The sequence below is a fragment of the Brassica oleracea genome, chromosome C9 (genome assembly GCF_000695525.1).
Source record: "Brassica oleracea var. oleracea cultivar TO1000 chromosome C9, BOL, whole genome shotgun sequence".
Lineage (NCBI taxonomy): Eukaryota > Viridiplantae > Streptophyta > Magnoliopsida > Brassicales > Brassicaceae > Brassica > Brassica oleracea.
In genome coordinates, this window is record NC_027756.1 from 39,002,740 (window position 1) to 39,016,303 (window position 13,564).

General features: G+C 31.5%; 1 long non-coding RNA gene and 1 pseudogene across 2 annotated transcripts; one reads left to right on the top strand and one right to left on the bottom strand.

Annotated features, from left to right (window-relative positions):
* Nucleotides 1–4,295: 4,295 nt before the first annotated feature.
* On the bottom strand, nt 4,296–5,274 carry LOC106318058. 2 transcript variants are annotated; one of them, XR_001265283.1, is made up of 2 exons: nt 4,847–5,274; nt 4,296–4,546 (listed from the first exon to the last, which is right to left on the bottom strand). It is a non-coding gene; the product is annotated as an uncharacterized LOC106318058 (long non-coding RNA). The 2 variants fall into 2 exon arrangements; XR_001265282.1 differs by having other exon boundaries at nt 4,869–5,273.
* Nucleotides 5,275–11,230: 5,956 nt separating this feature from the next.
* Nucleotides 11,231–13,349, top strand: LOC106314974 (annotated as a pseudogene).
* Nucleotides 13,350–13,564: the final 215 nt, after the last annotated feature.

Here is a 13,564-nt window from a genome sequence, read left to right on the forward strand (position 1 = left end):
GTTGTCTTGTCTCTAGCTTTCTCTGTTCAGCTCAAGAACATTGATCTCACTTAAAGGAAGGAATTCCTGTGAATCCCATCTTAAACAATACAAGGTGATCTTGTGTCTTTCAGTAGCAACCATCTCTGTCGCCAATCCACAGGCTCAGGGAGACGACCACAGTTCAAAGGAGAGCTAGTAGCCTCTTAGAACACCCCTATCCGTTCCCCTTCAAGTGATCCAGGAGCAGAAGCCATACCCAGGCTGCACCAGTGCTGCTTTTGCAGACGACTGCATGTACAGAACTGTGCATGTATATGTATGGTAACAGCGCTAAATTTCGTAGAAGCTAGAAACAATGTCATTTAATTTCTAGTTGACGATATGGATAATAAAGCATTCATAACAAAACTCAAGATTCTTTCGAATAAGTGTATCAGAGATGAATCCTAAGCTACTATTAGGCTGCATCATCGCCTAAACAACGCACATGCCGTTGTATTTTTCTCTCTTCTCTTTAAACAACTTTGTCTCCTATAATGACTTCAACACCAACACTAGACAACACACAGTTACAAACCAATATTCATATTACTCAAAAACTAAATTGATCTCTTGAGATGTTCAATAGTTCTCCAGATCAGGAGTTAAAAGAGCCGTTGTATATGAGTTTTGATAAATAAATAAAATTGACAATCGTGACAATGGTAGAGAAATGTATTATTACTAGATCCGTGTCCGTGCAACGCGCGGATTCTATATTATAAAAAATTTAACTCTTAAATTATTTGAATATTTAAAATTATTTTGAATTAATTTAGAGCAAAAAAGCTTAGAATGTTTAAAACAATAATGCAGGTGATTATAGATGAAATATTTCATTATAATTTTTAAAAGAAAATTTTCATATTTACCACCACGTACATTATTCATGTTTACCTTTAATAAAAAGACATTTTTAAAAAGGAAATTTTCCATTACTAATTATTGGTATCATTATTCATGTTTACTTTTATTAAATAGACATTTTCAAAAATACACTCTTCATTAAAAAACAAAAGACCTTTCTTTATATATATAATAAATAATTATTTAAATAAAAAAATTATGTTTTTGAATTATACTTTTTCAAATTCGAACTTTCTAATATTTTTTTTTTAATTTTTTTTTTTAATCATCTTTTGAAATTTGAAAATTCTTTTGGAAACTACTTTTTAATTTTCTAAATAATTATTCATTTATATATTTATTTGAATCCTAAATTCCATATTCCAAAAACCCAGTATTAGGAATGTTGTATTTTTGGTATTTCCCTTTTTAAAACATTGTTATAAAGATAGATTTTGTATTTCAAAATTTTATTTATTTGTTTAATAATTTGATGTGTTTAGTGTTTTATTTTCAATATTTTCTCCATGTATCTTCTTTTCTCTTTTAATTTTATCAGGTTAATTATATTGACAACTATTATTTTATTTTGATATATTCAATTTCTGTATGTTTGACATAATCTATGATTCATTTAAAAATATTTCATGTTATTTCTTCAAAAATTTAGCATAGAGATCAACTAATTTTAGATAGTATTTTCCTTTTCTAATTGATTTTTACATTGATTTTTTCTTTTTGATAATATGATTATTTTAAAGTTGTGCATTCCTTAAGACATGTTTAAAAAAAACTATTAGCTAAACATTTTCATGTTTCTTTTTCAAAGAGCTTCCATATCAAGTTAAATTTCTTATTAATGTTTTTTTATTTGTTATTTTTCTAATTTAGTTTGGGAGTTTCTCATGTAATCTACCGTAAAATAAAACTTATTAACATTGTTTTGTTGTTTTGTTGGACTCTTTTGAAGTTAGTTTCGATAAGTTAGTATATATATCAATTAATTTTGTAGATATTTTTTTTAGCAAAAAGAAAAAAGCTTTTAGATATTTTTCCTTTTATTTCTTTGGTAGCTTATTTTGAGAAAATGTTTAAAATATCATTAATTAGATACTACTTTTAAAGATGATTTTGTCAATGAATCATATTGTGAGAATGGTAGACTTGGACATGTTTTTGCTTGAGTGGTTGCATAGAAGTTGGTGAGACTGTCTAAGGAGTTTGGTTTCAGGCACGTGAGTAACAGTTGCCTTTCAAGGCGTAGACAATGTTTGGGGTGGAAACTACGTTAGCATACATGTTTGTTGTTGCTGATATTATTAGAGCAAGATGAGTAAAACACTTTTGTTTGATTCTGCACTTTCCATAAATAGATGACTCCCAAATCCAGTTTTTCATTGCATTAGTCTGATTTGACACCATTGAAAAAAATTGTTTGCCTCTTGATCTCACCTAAAAAGAATCCACAAAACCTTACTTGAGTGGTCATCTCCTTTGGCATCTTCATACGAGTGCGGATACGAGTGCGGATACTGTAAGCATATAATAAAACATCAAAACAACTATAACAGATACATATCATTAGCAACATGAGACAAACTACTTTAAACACTTTAAAATTAACCTGCGATTTATAATTCACAATGCATGTTATCGTAAGAGCCAGCTAATTGTTCTTAAAGGTAAAATAAAATGCAACTTTATTTCAGAATAAAATATGTTGTTATAGTGTTTTTGATTATCAAAAGTTATGCCATAAGAGATCTTACTATCTGGGGCTTGTGGTAGAAGAAAATCATGCAAGTAACTACCACCCATTTGCTTGACATTCGTGCTTTTTGTCTGAAAGGCATCGTCAATCTCGTAATAATCAATGAAAGTTGTCTCTTGTGTTTCCAGAGAAACCTAAATCGTCGATTTCTAAATTTACTAAACTATATCTTCAGGTCATCATTTGAGACATTGAGGCTTGTTCTGCCCACTCAGAGACTCTTGCAAGGTTTTGCCTGCAAAAACAGAAGGTCCATCAGAAGGTGTCACGATAATATCATTACCAAGAATAGAGTCATGATAACATATCAAGCATCTCAAGGAATTTAAACACATACCAAAAATCATTTCAAGAACATTCTCACTAATTCATATCAATTGCAATTAAGGGGAAAAAATTTATTGGTTTCAGAATATGAGGCTGTACCTTATCGTCAAGGAAGAGCAGCTCAACGCCAATGAGCGTCCCAATTTTACTGGAAACTGCCGATGGAACCATGAAGGTTGATTTTGAAGCCATAAAATCTGGAATTTTTTTTTTGCTGGCCTATGGAGTAGTGCAAGATCGAAAACCCGAGGAATATATAAATAAGGGAAACTTGGAAAAAAGGAACAACTAATCTGTGCTATTGTCACCTTAGTACAAAATCAATTTTTTCACTTTTGGACTTTCACTATCCTTTTTATAACTAAAAATTCATATTAATATATTAACAATGCAAAAAAATTAAGAAAAATATAAAACATGAAGTATTCAAGCATGTGCATATATGAAAAATATTTTTGGATTCAAAAAACATTTGGAAAAATAAGTTCAAAAATGGGCCAAAAGTGTTAGAATATCAAATCTATCATCTATGACGACTTAGAATATGCATTCTAGGTAAGACACAATGATCTACCATACGTAGAACGCACAATATACCGAAAACATATCCATCTAGCGTGGAAGAATAACAAATCTACAATTCTTTCTATGTTCTGTATTTTTGGTAGATCATAGGACATACTAAATATTCTCATATCTGTCTTGACATAACATATATTCTACGCGGTTTTCTTTTATCTATAATCTTGGTATTTCCTATCTACGACTTCATCTCTTTTCTAACATTGGTTGAATGTAAGTTCTACTAGACTTTTAAACAAAATCCGAAAATTTAGGAAAAAAAAACGGTTAGAAAATATTTCCTAAATTTCTTAAATCTTTTTATTTCTTTTTTAAAATAATATTGCCTAAATGTGAGTTTTCTTCGTTACCACAACGATTTCTTTCTTTTATTTATTAATGTGTTTAACTTCTTAACCCCTTAAAATCTTGTTGGTTCCTGCTGTGTCTTGTTTAAAGCATGTATGCCCTCTTATGTTTAATATGAATGACTTGTAGAGTAGAAGAAGAAAAAGAGAGCTTTGTTTTATATCATCTACGTGTTTTTGTGTATTTCTTCCCATGTACATGTACGTAAACAGTGAAGTTAATCATCTTGGATGATGTACATGTTCCTAATTTCATTCCACTACTATTGTCAAAATTACCCACTCAATCTTTAAACGTCAGTGTTGCTTCCTCTGAAGTTCATGTTTTTGATCAAGAAGATTTGTTCCAGTTCCATAATAATTATGAAGATAACACATACTGACGTTTTTGATCAAGACGATTTGTTCCAGTTCCATAATAATTATTCAAGAAAAGGATTACAGGAGAGGAAGAAGACGATGATGATGAGAATTAAAAAGCAGCATTTCTGTTGGGCATAATCCAACGTTTTGTCTTCGCTACATTGATTTATATGTATACATAAAAAAGAGAAAAACAAAAGCAGTCGCGTGGCAGTGACCCTAACAGTAACATCTGCTTCTTTCCATTGCACAATGTTGCTGCATCTTTTGCTCAACTCTTTCTCTGCAGCTGTACAAAGAGACACTGTCTATATACCATAAACCTCTATATGGCATTGAAATGACTGCATATAATTGATGATTTCATCGAGCATAACTTCCTTCCCAGTCATCAATACAGAGAAATCCAATTTCACATTATATGAAAATGTTTTTCTTCAATACGCAGACATCAACAACTAAGACTGACCTTGTAAAAGATCTTGCAAAAACTTCATGTTTCATTACTACACAGATCTGAACAAGACTTTATCGAACCAAAACGATGATGAAAACAGTAAAACAAGATCAAAATCGAAAATTTACTAACTTATCTACAGCATTCTACATACGCAGGCAAACAAGATGTTGTATTAATCATCGGGCCCCATCATCCGGTTGCCGGCAGTTCTGGACCGGATGCAATCCAAAATTAACCGCTCTCATTTAAAAAAAAAGAGCTCAAAGCAAGAGAGAAGAATGGTGAGCGTGAAGGCGAAGATAGAGAGGCAAGTAGGGAGCACAGAGCACGGAGAAATATAGTTCACACAGCCAGCCATGTCTCTTCTCTCTCTCTCACGAGGCTTTGGGAAGGATGTAGCTTGTGGTGGTGCTGGTGGACTAAAGAGAGACCATTAACGCCAGAGAGAAGGCTTCCACGACGACGAAAATTGGAGGCTGATGGAGAAGTGAAGAAAAAGATAGGGTTCTGTACTTTTTTGTTTGCTTTGTTTTTTTTTGTGTCAAATGTACTAACCAGTAATAAAAAAAATATTAAATTATATTGCCATTATATTAAAATTAATCTTTTACTTAAATATTTTAATTATATAATTTGAGGGGCGTAATTGGATTAACATTAGTATTAGTTCTGTGTGGACAAGAATCTGTAAAATGATTATAAGTAAATTTTTTAATTTTTTATTGGCAAATTTTCCTATATAGAGATAATAGAGCTGGGAAAATCGAAGGGGCATCTGACATTGGAATGTTTTATTATTAAATAAGGCTTTCAGGAATCTAAGTGGTCGTTACGAAGCTGCTGAACGGTTGTTTTTAAGGTTTTTAGATTGTTTTTAGGAGTTATACCGAGAATGTTAGAGAAGGAAATAGATACAGATTTTATGAGGTTAGATGATGACATATAAATCTTGATGATGTGACAATTTCATTGGATATAAATATTTTGGTTGATGTGACATAGTCTATGAGTCTCAAATTTAGTTCCTTCAATATAGCAGAGATATTGTAAATTTTTGAATCAGGACATGTGTTTTGGACTTATTAATTATCGGGGATAACGAAAGAAATAGAGTGGATAAGATTGTCTACAAGTCAACATACACCAACTTAAGATAATCAAAGAAATCATGATTTGATGCGAACATGACGATGCAACCATATGTCTCTCCTAATCAATAGATTACGGTAATAGATATGTCATATTCTACACTCATTTCCCCGTAGGAATATTTAGCCTGCGATGTCATCAACATGTTATGCGCATATAATTCTTGAGGTCAACATAATCCAAAACTTTTGATATATAATTCTTGAGCTAGAACTTTATAAAATAGATAAATATTAAAGATGTTGGATAATATGTTTATGTGGTTAAGCAGATTCAGAGAAAGTACAAGGAAGCAACAGGGTTTATGCCGTTATGTGTTTGAAGGTTCATCTCCAGGAGCTGGCAAGTTTGGATATCTCAAGATACGCAAGAACTCTGCTCCTCCTTCTACTTGAACATTTTTTTCTCCTTATTTTCTGTTTTAAAGTCTATATATTGTGTCATTGTTAGTAACTAAAATAAAATTCAAGAACTCTGGTCCTAAACTCTGGTCCTATCGTTTCTTCATAAAAGTTTATTCAGAAACTACTATTAAATAACGACTTTGTTAGTTAAAATGACAGACGACACAATCTCCTGTACTATATTTGCGAAGTGATTTATACGCATGTTTTCACTACAATCATTTTCGCTGAAAAAAAGATGACATGACATATAAAATAGATGACATGGTTTTATAAAATAGTGACATGACATCATATTAATTGTGAGAAGTAAAATTTTCTTATAAAAATTTAAATATTTTTACAGGGATTTTAAATATGGTAATAAAAATAACTCATATATCATCACTAATGTCAATTTTTCATATAAATATTTATTTATGGTAAACTATTAAATATATTTATAATTCATATATCATAATTAAAATAATAATATATATGTATATATGTATCTCACATTAATAAAAACAAACCAAATAAAGTAACACTAATCCAAAAAAAAATTGATAGTTAAATATTTAAACATTATTTAAATTTATCTATTCATCTTCATCATTTAAATTAACAAAAAGATTTTTCACTTTAACTAAAACAAACAAAGTCTCAAATTTATTAGAATTTATATATATATATGTAAATATATATTTAAAATTAGATGGGAGTGTATATATATATATATATATATATATATATATATATATTCAAAATAAATAATTATTAAACAAAATAATATAATTAAAACTATTTTTATAAAATCTAATTTTATCTCTATTAAAATTTAAATAAAATCAAATTTAAATAGTTATACCAAATCAAAAGAAATAAGATTACAAAATACGTTTATGATTTTTATAACTATTGAAGTTAAAACATAAATTAATAATGTTGAAATATAAATCAAAATTTTCTTTTGAAATAAAAAATGTTATGTTAAAAATTACTATTTCTGCGCAAAGCTCAGGAAAACTCCTGCGAGGACCGCGCGGTAATAATTCATTTAATTTCATTTAATGTTGATTTATATTTTTGGCAAACTTATTAGAATATAGTAATAACTCAAATATTACATTCAATATTGATATTTCTTTTTGGTGTACTTTTTTTTAAATATAGTAATAGTTCATACATCATGGGAAATTGCCAAAAATACCATTTCCAAAGTACCACTTTTCATGTTTATACTAACCACATTTACCCTCATCTTTAATGAAGGATAAAAGACATTTATAACCTTTTGATTAACTTTGACAAAAAAAAACATATGGTTAACTAATCTATATTATTAAAAGAGAAGTACTCATTTGAAAATGTTCTTACTTCATTAATTAAACTCCCTTTTTTTTGCTTGTCTTTTTCAGTTGCATTTATGAAATATCCTAAAACGAATAAAACTGCCTAATTTATTACTTGTCTTTTCAGTTACATTAATGAAATATGCTTAAATGAATTTAAACTTTCTATTTTATTGTTTGTCTTTTTCAGTTACCTTAATGAAATATCCTTAAATAAATTTGGACAGTTTACATCAAAACTTATCATATTTTAGGATAATTTTAATTTAAAATGTAATTTTCATATTTTTCAAACAAATTCTAAAAATATTTTTTAAATATATTGTTATAATTGTTAAAAAAATATTGAGTTGCATTTCAAATAAAAAGGTAAAGATATTAAAAATATTCTAATTAAAATATGTAAAAATTAATATAGTTTTAAGGAAATGGTCAAAATAAAACAATTACAAATAAGATAATCATGATTTTTGTTAACTGGGCAGATCATTATTTATATGATATTGCACACGAAAGAAAAATTTCTGTTTTTAAAATTATCTAACTAACTCTATACTCAGGGTTTAGGATTTATGATTTAGGGTTTAGGTTTTAGGGTTTAGAGTTGAAGGTTTAGGATTTAGAGTTTATGTTTTAGGGTTTATGGTTAAATTTTTCGGGTTTAGGGTTTAGAGTTTACTTTTTAGGGTTTAGAGTTTAGTGTTAATAGTTTAGGGTTTAGTGTTGATGGTTTAGGGTTTAGAGTTGAAGTTTAGGGTTTAGGGTTTAGAGTTGATGTTTTAGGGTTTAGAGTTGAAGGTTTAGGGTTTAGAGTTGATGTTTCGGGGTTTATGGTTTAGAGTTGAGGTTTGAGGGTTTAGGGTTCGTTTTAAAAAAAAAAAAGGTTTAGGATTGATGGTTTAGGGTTTAGGGTTCGTATTTCATAAAAAAAAAGGTTTAAGATTGATGGTTTAGGATTTAGAGTTTAGTTTTAGAGTTTAAGATTTTTATTTATTTAAATATTTATTTATTATATATATAAAAAACAATGGCATAAGAGTTTTTTGCCGCTTAATGAATAAGGTATTTTTGAAAATGTCTCTTTAGTGGTGGTAAAAATGAAAAGTGATAGTATGAAAGTGGTTAACATGTAATTTCCCCTTATATCGTCTACAAAATAAATATATTCATATATAACATTTTAAATTTCGAAATATTATTATTTTTGTATAATTGTACAATTTGTACTACTAAAGTTTTCAAAAATTTCTACAATTTTTTTTTAAAATTTAAATATCTAATCGTAAGATCATTAGTTTCTTATATATCTACAAATTTTATAAATATTTTTTAGGCTAAATTTTTGATAACTATACAATTTTATATCATTTTATTAGTTTTATACAAATTGGTTTAATATGTATCAAATCTATATTAAATATTAGTAATAAAATAGTAAAATCTATAATATTTAATAAAATTTATTTTAAATATAAATTAGATTAAAAATTTATTAGTGCACATAGTGCCAAAAAACACCTAGTCTATCTATCTATATTATAATGAAATAGTTTTTACTCTCTCCTAAACATGTCCGCGTGTAAAAATTGTAGGTCCCGCATTTAATATTATAATATCTTTTTGCCGTCTCCTTCCTCTCAACTTTCGACCTCCCCTATGTCTTCATCTCGGTCGCTTCCTTACCTTCTATTTTACAATCAGAGCATTAGATTTGTACGTATCTAATCAGAAAACACCTCAAATACTATAATTCAGTCAGAGAGGGTTGAGAATGGAATCAAGCATCACCAACAAGCTTTCTCAATTTATTTTCTCTCAAAAACCTAAAATCCTCTTCCTTTTCTTGGACTCGCGAAACATCAAGCAAAATGAGAATTTATGGAATCACTCTCCTTATCCTTGCTGAAAAGGTATTGTCGTCTTATACTATCAAGCATCATATTTTTCGATCTCTGTTTTTTTTTTTTGAAAGACATGATTTTACTCTTCCAACAGAATTCGGTGATCCACAGATCCATTCCTGCTATTGATGAAATTTTGAACAATGCTTAGGAAGTTTGACATCTTCAAGCTCTTGCAAACACGAACTCAAACTGCCTGTTTTTTCATTTACATTTGCTAATTTATATTTTAGTAATTTATATATGATTTCGTTATTAATTGTGAAGCTCTTCATCAAATGGCAGATCTTGGCCAAATTCGTCATGTGCAAGGTTCTGACCTTAAGAACGGTGAAGCAATGACTAGACTTGTGGTCTATTTCCTCACTAGGAGTTTTGCATAAGAGGAGTAATATGTGGAAGAGAGTAGAGTGAAAGAGAGATAATTGTTTCCAAATTTGAGGAAATTCTAAGCTGCAATCAGAGGAAAAGATTAAGAGTTTATAAAAGCTTGGTCTGGAATTGAGGAGAGATATGGCGGGTACAGATTTTTGATCAACTTTTAAAGCATCAGATATGGATTAGAAAACAAAACCAAACAGAGATGATGCAAAGAGGATCTGAATCAGTGATGAAGATTCGTTTCTCAGAATCAAAACGCCTCTACAGTTTTTTTTTTTAATTTGTGAACTTCCACACTATAATTATGCGACTGATTTATTTGTGTTGTTTCTTTCAAGCTGAATAGAAGACAAAAAAGACGAGAGAGGATTCAGTACAACAAATGATTGCAACTTCTGCCACATGATCAGGTAAACATCATGACATTTTTCATGTATGGTAACTCAATTCTTTATAATTTGTGGTTGTCTCTAAATTTGGATTATAGTGTGTTTCTCGCGATAATGAAGCATACCACATATCTGAATTTATTTCTACGGTAGCTTCAAAGAAAAAAGTAGTACTTGGGAGTCATTCACCAGTAGTGTAATCAAGCAACCAATTTTGAAACTCTGACGTTAGGCAACCCATATGGCTTCGGCTTTGTTTTTGTCTTATAGTCTGGTCTTCTCTACAGTTCTGCTCGAATCAGCTCTGTCACAAACGAAAGTGTTCAATCAAGACAGGTCAGTCTCTAATTTAAACATCTTCTGATGTTTTTGGTATTTCTTACTTAAGAAAAATATGTTTGAACACTTTCCCTTCCAAAAAGATTGGATGACTTTTTGATTTCAGTTGTGCCGTAAGATTTCAGTTTTGGCGTTTCTAAACTTGGTTGGATCTCCTAAGAAGAAGCTGTTTAGAATTGATTACGAGATATAAACCCTGCAAACAAGAAAGAGTGAAGACAATGGGCAGAAGAAGAAGAACAAAGATATGAAGAAGAGAATCAAAGTCTTAAGTGAAAGAGAAAGAAGAAGAAAAAGTTAACTTAGAGTCAAAGAAGGAGGTAACCTTGCATTACATCTCTAAAGAGTCGTTACTCATCTTAAGAGTTTAGTTAATAATTAAACTGAGTAAGTCAAACTAGGAGATGATCAGAGAGCGGTCTAAGAAGAGTTGTTAGAACAGTGTTTTAATTGCTTGCAAGATTTGTCCAAAGACTAGAAGTATGGATTAGGTGTAAGTAAGCATGATTAAAGTCAGTTAGTTGATCTGCTATGAAGAGCAAGTATGATCTATTATAAGATTGGCCCTGTTCTTTAAGGTGTCGCTGCGTCAGCGGCGAGCGACTGAAATTGAACGTTAATGACGGCAAATAATAGAATGGAAAACTGAAAAGGTGTCGCTGCGGTTAATTTATTAGTAGTTTCCGGTGTTGATTGTATCGCTGAAAAAACCAGCGATCATCGGAATAGTGTTGTAATCAAACGCAGGTGTCGCTGCGACATATCCACCACAAACTTAAGCTTCAAGAAGCGTAAAATTAGGGCGTATTTTAAAAGCTGGTCGCTGACGCAGCGTTCCGTTGCCGAACAGGGCCATTGTATGCAAGTCTGCAGTTTTTTTCATTGTTGTTGTTGTTGTAGAATGTGAGACAAGCAAGTGGATCATTGCAGCCCGTGTTCGAAAACGCGCCCGAATTGCCGAGATCTCGGCCGGGTAAGCGTTGGGCGTGTTGTCACCGTGGCGTGGAGGAGCTGATCGGAGTAGCTAGGCGGTGAGTCGATTTTGTCTTGAGTTGACTGCGAAAATGATGCAATCGGTGCTTCGTATTACAAACACGTGTTGCTTCAGTTTGATAATCTACATAATTTTGACCTCAATCGATATTATTTTGAGACTGTGTGCTGTAAACTGCAAGAAAATTGAAAAAAATGTAAAAGATCATGTTTGGAACTCATGAACGGTGGCTAGGGTTGCAGAGAAGTTTGTTAAAGAGATGAGGGTAGTAATATAATTTTACTTTTTAATGAATTAAATGCGAAAATGCTTAAAATTTGAGCTGATAGATATTTGAACCCGAATTATTCAGACATCCTACTGCCTTACTGACCGCTAGACCATGGTAAATATTTGTTATTACTTACCAAAGCGTATATATATTACTAAAACGCTTATAATTACTCCCCGAATAATCTCCGCTTAATCTCCGATTTTTTGGTAACTCGCTAGACCCGACATCACCGCCCGACTTACACCTAGCGCAATTTCGAACCTGGATTGCAGCAAGGGAAAAGCATGATAGTGGCGGGTTTTACTGAGCCGAAGAAGGATCATGGTTACGAACTGATTGAAAAGTTGGAAGCTGGTGTGCAAAATATGCTACAGATTGTCGAAGATCGGAAGAGAGATACGGTTGCTCCTAAACAGAAAGAGATTCTACTATATGTTGGTGGGTGAGTTTACTCAAAGGTGTAATGCATGTGAGATAAAAAAAAGCCAATATAGCTTTGGATTAGTAAGGAAGCTTATATATTTGCTCATTTAGACGCTTCTTGATGACTGCAGCTGAGATCTTCCTGTCATGTGGCGCTCTGCAGAATAGAAGAGGACATGGTCGATGGCTTCCCTTATGAAGTCCCTGCAGAGTTTATAAACATGCATCTTCTCAAGGGAAGAGCCACTGTGTACATGAATGTCAAGATCAAGGACAACCCCAACCTTGAGGATTGTGTTTTCCGCAGTGTCCTCAATGGCTATAACGCCCCTGTTACCGCCGGGAACTTTGTGGACTTGGTGGAGCGCCATTTCTACGATTGCATGGAGATCCAGAAATGTAAGACATCAAACTTTCCCCACAATATATATATATATATATATATATATATATGGGAAATGTTTGCTGAACAATGGATGATGGTTTATTGCAGTTGATGGGTTTGTGGTTCAAACGGGGGACCCAGAGGTCCTGCGGACCTGCGGAAGGATTTATAGATCCAACCACAGAGAAAGTGAGGCGGTTCCTCTTGAGATTACGGTGACTGGGAAGGAAACACCATTTTACAGCTCAACCCTTGAAGTAAAAGTTCACACCCTTGACAAAGTATATTTGTTCATAATAATAATAATAAATTACCATTTGTAATTTGGTTGGACAGAAATTGGGTCTGTACAAGTCTCGGGTTATGCTTCCATTCAAGGCATTTGGGACAATGGCAATGGCTAGAGAAGTGAGAATTCTCTCTCTTACTTCACATTTGAATATATATATTCTATTTATATGTAATGCAAAACAGGAGTTTGAGAATGACCAGGATCGAGCCAAGTGTTTTTGCTGCTGAAAGTGAGTGAGCTGACGCCAAGCAATTCCAACATCTTGGACGGTCGTTACGCTATCTCCGGCTACGTTACTCAAAATGAATATTTTATGGCTGATGTTAAAGTTGGTGATGTCATTAAGTCCATTCAAGTTGTCTCTGGTTGAGAAGAACATGTTCTTGCACAAGAGAAAACTGAAAACAGAGTATACGAATAAGAAGGAGACAAATCTGAATAGTTTAACAGAAGCTATCCCACTGACGACAACAAGACAAGGTTTTTTTTTTTGCTCTTTGGAGTTTAAGAGTTTTAATTAGCCAAAAGATAAAAAACATGTTATTTGCATTTGTGTTAGCACTGACAGGAAATATGTTACAAAGG